Raw genomic sequence first — 8,325 nt, forward strand, 5'->3', positions numbered from 1 at the left:
TTAGTGAGATGCTGATATTTACTGCTCTGGTTACCACCTGCATCATCCCCAACTGTACTGTACTCACCACCCATACACTCAGCTCTACTGCTGTAGGTCTTGGTGTCTCAGCTCCAGCACTCCCAGCTCCAGTTTACAGCTGTAATTGTAACTTTACTTAAAATGAATACTGACATAACAATATATCCTTTCTAACTAATAGTAAAGAAAAACAGTCCACATGAAACTCTGATAGGTAACATCACGTGAGTTTACTGTCTCTTGGAACTCAACAAGCTAACCGTTTTCAGCTGTTTTCCAGTCTTTTCTCTTGTGGCTAGGGATGGGTATCGTTAAGATTTTATGGACACTGATACTCATTGATACTACTCTCCATAACTTACTGCAAAAAAGACATAGGCTGGTTTAGGCATTTAAAATATAACAGTTATTTCATAAATTCTAGAAACATTTTCTAAGGACAGTTAGACTGTCAACCTACCCTACCTGTAGTTTATATACGAGGCTCAAGTTGGTTTCCTATCCACTAGCTTCTAGTTAAAATTCTCCTGTTCCATCTTGAGTGGTGCAGCAATTATTATGACGCCTGAGGCCCCAGCATGTAACTGCTGTACCATTCAAGGTTGAATGGGAAATTTCAAACAAGGAGCTGGCAAATAAGAAGCTGGATCAGGTGATTTAAGCTATCTGACTATCCTACCTAGAGTTTTATTTAGGGAACAACCTTTAACTGTCTATAAACATGTGCTATGATACACTGTTAGGTACAGTGCAGGTACTGTACATTTTCATTTAAAATAGTACAAACAATGTAAATGTACCGTCAAAGGTACAACAGTGGTTTTAAGTAACATTTGTGGAAAAGTACATTTTTTTATCTTTTCACAACATGATGTTTTAAAACAGAACAATAAAATAAAAATGACGAGATGGGGTGTGGAGTCTAAACAAATTGAAAATGTGATTTCAAAGAGTTATTATCCCTGACTAAAGGTACTGAGATGTACCCTTGAGGAAACCAGCAACAAGAGGGGCACTGCCCCAGAGATGGTTTACTATTTTTTTTTCTGAGAGTGTAGTACGTATCGACAAGGCAACACAAATCTGAGGATGGAGGTGCACCCACCGTACTTTCCATATATGTTACAAGCTACCAGAGTCATAGAGGAATTAACATTCATGAAGTTATTAGTGAAGGAGAAGGCTTTAATTCAATCCTCTCCTCATATCTGGTCCATCTGGTTTCTGCTGTGGTGTGCGTTATGGCCAAAATGAAAATAAGCCACATTATTTGTCTTATAATAAAGTATTACTAAACAAAGCGCTAACAATCATTGCAACAAGTCGAAATAGTCTTGGGTGACCATCCCTGTTGTGCAGATGTACGTCCAGAACTGTGCACAGAGTAAGAATTTTTTTTATCGCAAATGCAAGCAAAACTGTTGCGCTGTGCATCCCTGTGTATATTTCTATTCTATGCTCAAGTTACTCTGATATTCTTTCCCAACCCTTGTGTTTTCATGGGACATTAACATGCGGTAACTGATGTTATTGTGTATTGTTTCGCAGCACTACAAGCTATTTGCAGGCGAGGCTAGTGACAGAGTTATTCTTTCTTTCCACCGATAGCTGATGCAGCATTTTTTAACAATGCAGGCGAAATACCAAGCCCAGGTATTAGACTGGTGCCATCTCTAACTCTCAGGGATAAAGACACGTTTGAAAATGGTCATATAAAAATTGTAAGTGTAAATGTCATAAGCTGGCCTCAAAGAAAACAATAAAACAAGAAAAATGTATAATACTGGTCCTTTAAATTACAAGTCTAACGCAGCCAAATTGTCTGGCTATCTTACTTCCTTGTTGTCGACATAGCTCCTGATTGACAGCACAGTTCAAGCTCAAACAAACATTACTCACTACTGAGGTACCTGACGAGGCCTGTCACAATGTTTATATAATCACAATTAGCTGAGCATAAGTAATGTTTGAGTGTCTTTTTTATTTTGCTTGTATTTTCACACTCAAGAAAAAAAAAAAACAGCTGTACACGATTCTGTGCGACTAGACATTTGAGTCAACAGCAAGAGGCCTAAGTGGCTTATGTTTTAATAGCTGCACACATATAATGTTAATCACAATAATTTATGTAACAATCGTCAGCTTCAATTTCACGACCGTTACTGTGCTACTCATGTTTTCTTTCAATTTTATGTTTCTGTCTCAACCCAGCTGATGAAAACACACCCAGTTCAGATTGTTAAACCATAAACATATGATCGTGAAAGATCACAACTGTGGAAAACATCTGCGATTAGCTCAATTAATGTAACCAGGCGATTACATAATAATTGTGACAGGCCTAAAACAGACCTCTGAAACACTGTATGCTTCAGTGACTGGCACAGACATACATTTGTCCTGAATCAGATGTGTCATTTGTAACAGAGGCAGAGAGCAAAAGCATTTCTGAGTGACAATAGAAAGAGAGGAAAAGAGAGAGAGAAACGAAAAGAGACAGTCAGAAAATGTCATCAGAAATCGCAGCTAATGCTATGACAGACCGTTAAGAAGCAAAACTGACTTGTTTTTCATAAATTGGAGTTGACGTTGCTCAAACAAATTCATGCACTAAGAGAATGGAACATAATTGCTTTGAGCACCGGTCCAGCACCCAGCTCCAAACTCACTGCTGACACAAGCAAGCTCTCTGTTAGCCAGCCAGTCACTCGCTAAAAGCACAGCCTGAAACAAAGAGCTCACCATCCTAATTGAACAGGTGATGAATACATTTCTAGTCAGCTATTAAAACCTAACCTTGTGTTATGTCTTTCCAGAAGGTTAAAGCAATGGTTCAGCCAAATATCCAGGCGATGATATTCAGGGCTGTAGGTAATTTTTTTGAGCATTTAGCACTGACGCTATAAAAGTGTGATGTAGGACAAATTGCACTATTTTAGTACTACGATAAAAATGACAAATGAATTTAAAAAGAATTAAGCTCAATATGTGTGACAGATTGTCATTTTAATAGTGGAAAAAAGAAAAGCATCATGTAAAAGGTTTAAACAGATAATCGTTTTAAACTCAGATCTCCCACAAAGGAACGCTATTAGTGTTTTTTGGCATCTTTTAGAGTGAGGATACCCACACCAGCATTAATGAATGTATGGCTGGAGTCAAATTACTAGACAGGAAACAACATAGTGTGTTTCCTAAAGGCAATGCTAAGGGTGTTCTGATGTATATTTGATTCAATCAATTAATTCTACTAAAGTTAAATCAGGATCAAGATTTCTGGGCATGCTGTAAATTGTATGGCCCTTTGTTTACCATCAACAGCAGAACTAAACACATATCGCAGCTAGCATGACTATGGTTCAGCAGATGCTCAGCAGTTCGTCAAGGGGGAAACATTCGATACTGTACCAACCAAACTGTTATACTGTACAGTCCTGATGTCAAATGATCAGCAAAGACAGATTTGACATTAGAAAGTACTTAAAGCTGCTTTTCTACAGCATGCCATGACTCAACTTGACTCTACTGGTATTTTGTACCAGCTACTTCGCTTTGTTACTGCAGATATAGTACCCCCCTCAATGTAGCTTGTCGTCATAGCAACGCTACAAGAAACTGCCAAGACATAAAGGAGACTTTTTTTTTTTTTCAGAAGAAGCAGCCAGATAAAATACTTCTGAAAAAGTCTGAGTCTGGGAAATATTACATCAGAGTCCAGACAACGAGATGATTCTCGCTGCTCAAAGGCCACACAAGATATGCTAACTTGGTAGCTAACATTAGCATACAAGTTTAGCAATTCTCTCTGACCAATTAGTTGCATTTCACGTCACCTTCTGGTATCGGCTCAGCACGCTTGGAATCCTGACGGATGTGGTACCGAAAATAGTACCAAGTACCAGATTTGCCTAGTGGAAAGCAGCGAATAGAGTTGTGAAAAGTAACCAAATCATTGCTTTAAGCTGATCATAAAGACTACAGTAAAGACATAAAGGCAATTTTAAGCCTAATAAGACCATGCTAGACAGCTCAATCATCTCACCCGGTCAAAGAGCTGCAGTCAGTACGATTCTACTCATCATCCACAACCTATAGCTCATTTGTAGTCAGTCACAAAGTTTGTTCAAACAAAGGCTGTTAAAGATCACAGCTGAACTGAAGCTTTAACAATAAAAGGCAGGTTCATTCAGTCAAGCCTCAAGTCCAAGTGACTTCACAAACAGATTATGTTTACCTAGCCCATTCTGACAGATGTAACTAGGCAACCAGGCAGCCCCTGCTGTCTCCTTTCCATCTCTTCTCAAGAGGAGGCCAAGAAGGTTTAACTCCAGCAGAACAGAGGGGTTTCCAACAGGAGAGGGATTACCACAGAACAGGTCTGAAAGCACATAAAAAGGCTAGAGTGGGTAGACATAACAGAGAGGAGGACGAGGAACAAAAGATAACGTGCTTTCAATGGGACGTTTGAGCAATGAGACAAAATGAAGTCTACTGCTCTGGAAGTGTGGCATCTGTCAGCAGTCTCACTCAGTTCTGTTATGTGCTTGTATGTTTACTGAGATGATCATTTCCATGTTGCAGTCTAGGCTGCATTATAGGGTTGATTACCATGGACAGCAAGTTTGACATATTTGCCTAAAAATCTTTAAAGAACACAAAATCTATTGACTGAATGACCTGTTGCTTCTTTTATATTTGCATTTCAAGGCAATGCGCTGTGACTATTAGGCCTCCAATTTAAACCAGAAATTATTTAGTCAAAACCAACAAATAATCCCTCCTTCTACAATAATGTTATTTCCTGCTAATCTTCTATGCGAATTTGAATAGTGTGTTAGTGCTAACACTGGCGCACGTGAATATTTCTGGCCATTTCTGGCTAGATTAGGCACAGACTTTGGAAGCTTGTAAAAGACATTTAAAATGTTTTATGTGATTTTTTATGGACTTATTTACATATTTCCTGCCTTGTAGTGGTTTTACAGTGGTTATTACAGAGTCTGTAATAAGAGCTCTATCATATAGCTTCCATCGCTACTTTCCATTTGTAAGTGATCTCTGCTTATTTCACCACTCATGTACAACGTCAGTGACACAACTGGTCCTACACACTAGAAATCTAAACGTGTTTGATTCCATTCTCACTTTGTTATATTATTAATCTAATGCTGAAGGCCTTTAGTCCAGATCCATTAAGGCCTAACCAGTGAGAGGGCTCAGTTGGGTCCATCCACCCAATTATTAGGGATGGAACAGTAAAACTATGACGCTGTGATATTGCAATGAAAACTGTGACATATGTGCATTTTGGAGAATGGTCATTCAAATAATCATAAAATCTAACACGTTAGATAATACACTCTTTCTGCCTGCCACCTCTAGCGTTATTAGCAAGTTGCACAACAACATTATAGAGGAGCTTCTTTTTTCTTTCAAATTTTGCTCAAAATTTTGTGTGAATGCCAATCACGAACCCAGTATTGTAAATTACATATTACACCTATTTTTCTAAATTTGCACATAATTCAATAGTTGAGATGTAAACAAAGTCATTGAGAGTGGTTTGATGTGAAATGGTTAATTTGTAGAGAAACTTGCTGTTTACTTACTGTTAACTTTACAGTGGAGGTGATAGGAACCAGGAGTCCTGATGTCTACAGCACAAATATTTTCTATGTATTAAGTATTTAAAACCCCCAGTGAACCTACACAGTCCTCTAAGCTTTTATATGTAATGCTGTTGATGGTAAAATAGTAGTCAATCTGAAGAAATAAGGTTTTCTGGGGAACTATTTTGACCAGTGGTGTCTAAAGTCTGGCCCCAGGACCGAACGTGGCCTGCGGACAGATAAATGGCCATGGCTTCTGTTTTAGGCCCAATCCCATTTCACCCCTTGCCCCTACCACTTAGCCCCTTAGCCCTCTGTTCACACCTAGAGGCTGTGCGAGCGACCAAAGAAACCCATAAATGTGAGCATTTTCTCTGTTAAAAATTATGATAACTGGGAAAATTTGAATGAAAAGCTAAAGAACAGCTGAATTCAGCTTCATATCACCAAAGAATAAAGGAGTGGGCGATAATACAGAACTGTCATATCCCCCCTCTTTGAAAGCATATGATGTCCTAAATGTAACTAAAGCCCAGCAGTTAAGTGCTGAACTTCACCCTCCTCTGCCATCACTGCAGACTGGAAGGGCTGCCTAAAGAGCACCACTAGCAGCTCGGTCATGTTTCATTTGAGAGTTGTTCCGTTTCATAGGGGAAGATTTTCACCACTACCCCTTGTAACTCAGTTCTGAAAGGGCAAGGTGACACTCAAAAAAAGTGGTTGGGATAAAAATAAATGGGATTGGGAGTTAGAGTTTGTTATAAGTGGCCAGCCAGCACAATAGTGCAGTTCTGCCTTTCACCTGATGGTGGCATGCCACACCGTGACAATGAAGTTAGCTAAAGATTAAGAGCCTTTCTTCTCTGCTTAGACCTTCAGCTTAATTTACTGAATGATTGTAATCAAGGCTATAGCCAAAAAGCACAAACTTTACACCGATAACCGGCGAATTTGGCCACATGGCCATTTGAATACTTTTTCATACTTTGAGAGCCAAAGCAAATGTGAGTCCCTCATATGCCAAAAGACTGTAATGTATTTAATACCAACCGAGAATACACAAACCACAGACCTTAAACATATATTTAAGGAACTGCAGAGTCTAACAGCACCAACATCTTATTAGAGCAAATTCAGCAGTTCAGTAAACTCTTTAAGGCTGAACATTAAGTAATGTGGCTGTTAATGCTGATTAATCTGCTTTTCTCATATAATAAAGGGATTTCTAAACACAGCTGCTGCAAGTAAATACTTAAATATCAATATATGTGATACATTAGACTTGTTTTACTGTTACTCTTAAATAATTCATTTATTTGTTATAAGCGCTTACCAATCCAAACTGCTCTGAGTAAACACGCAATAATCCTTATACAAGGATAGGAGACACTGCACATTTTGATTATAAAGTTAATCATTTGAATAATTTGTGAATAATATTCTGGCCCTTGGGTATTCTGACACAAACCGATCCACCCTTTTAGGAAAAAATTGGGTTAAACTGGCCTTAGACCACCCTTCTTATATCCTTCCAGTGTCAACTGATTAAAAACATTTAAGACAAAAAAAATTACAGACTCAGGCATTACGCAATATCTTCATAACCATTTCAAGTAAAAACTTTCTGTGAGGGACCTGTTATAGGCATTAACCTCCTCAGACGTCTGGTTCCCATCACCGCCACTGTGAACAGTTCCGACTCAGAGCATTTCACACCAAACCGCTCTGAACGACACTGACGACCGTTAACCGTAGAAATGGTGACAAATAGACAGAATTACCCTTTATCAGTGAACTGAGTATTACTACAACACTCGTAGAGTATAAAACTCTATGTACAGAAAAAATCTAGTTAATGTAAGTGATTCTCCACTTATCCCGAACTCAAGTCAGTCAAGGCGTGTTTGGGGTCAAAAGGACGCGGCCGCTTTAGTTCAGAACTGAAGCTACGAAGCTAATGTTGCTAACGGAAGTAACGTTAAAGTCTCCCAAACCGTTTCCGCAAATACCATTACTTCTCTCAACCACCAAGCAGTTGTTGATTAAGGTCGTGCAGAAAAGTCCAAGTGGTTTACAAAGCGTGACTTACTATGAACTATAAAAACACAAAAAATAAAAAATAACACTCTCAGCGGAGCTAAAGGAAAGAGCCGCCATGGGAAGTAACCGGAATCACTTTTTTCCTGAGCACAAATTGGTATCACTCCGCCAAGACGGCACAGACAGGGGGCTGATGCGTGTTGAGCCGCTGAGTGAGTCAGAGCATCAGTACGGTGGCCGGACGGAAGTTTGAGGACCGTGTTTTCAGCACAAACGATCTTCAAACTGTATGTGTTTGAACTTGAATGTACACGTTTAAAATTGACTTGGAGGTTTGACCCACCATTGACTCCCGGGATCCACCTCTGAGCAGGAAGATGAAATCAGCTTGTTCTTCGAATTTCCGCTCCACCTTAAATCCTAGAACACTCGTGTTGTGTCGCTCCAGGCGCCCGAACCGTGGACTGCGCGGCCTGAACGGAACTGCCGGACGATTTAAGGTGGAAAGCAAAATTTGAATAGGAAGCCAACTTAATCCTCGTCAGCTTGAATGTGTGTAGCGGTAGCAAATCGGCGGTAAGGTACAGAGCCCTGCTAGTGACATCCCGTATAAATAAAATAAACGCATGGTCACGCCTTATTAACGCGATCCCAA

At 39.4% G+C, this 8,325-nt stretch overlaps 1 long non-coding RNA gene across 1 annotated transcript; it reads right to left on the reverse strand.

Annotated features, from left to right (window-relative positions):
- Window positions 1-3,008: 3,008 nt before the first annotated feature.
- Window positions 3,009-8,325, reverse strand: LOC119261934. The gene is made up of 2 exons (XR_005129294.1): window positions 8,014-8,325; window positions 3,009-4,399 (listed from the first exon to the last, which is right to left on the reverse strand). It is a non-coding gene; the product is annotated as an uncharacterized LOC119261934 (long non-coding RNA).

This window comes from Pygocentrus nattereri, chromosome 21 (assembly GCF_015220715.1).
Source record: "Pygocentrus nattereri isolate fPygNat1 chromosome 21, fPygNat1.pri, whole genome shotgun sequence".
Classification (NCBI taxonomy): Eukaryota; Metazoa; Chordata; class Actinopteri; order Characiformes; family Serrasalmidae; genus Pygocentrus; species Pygocentrus nattereri.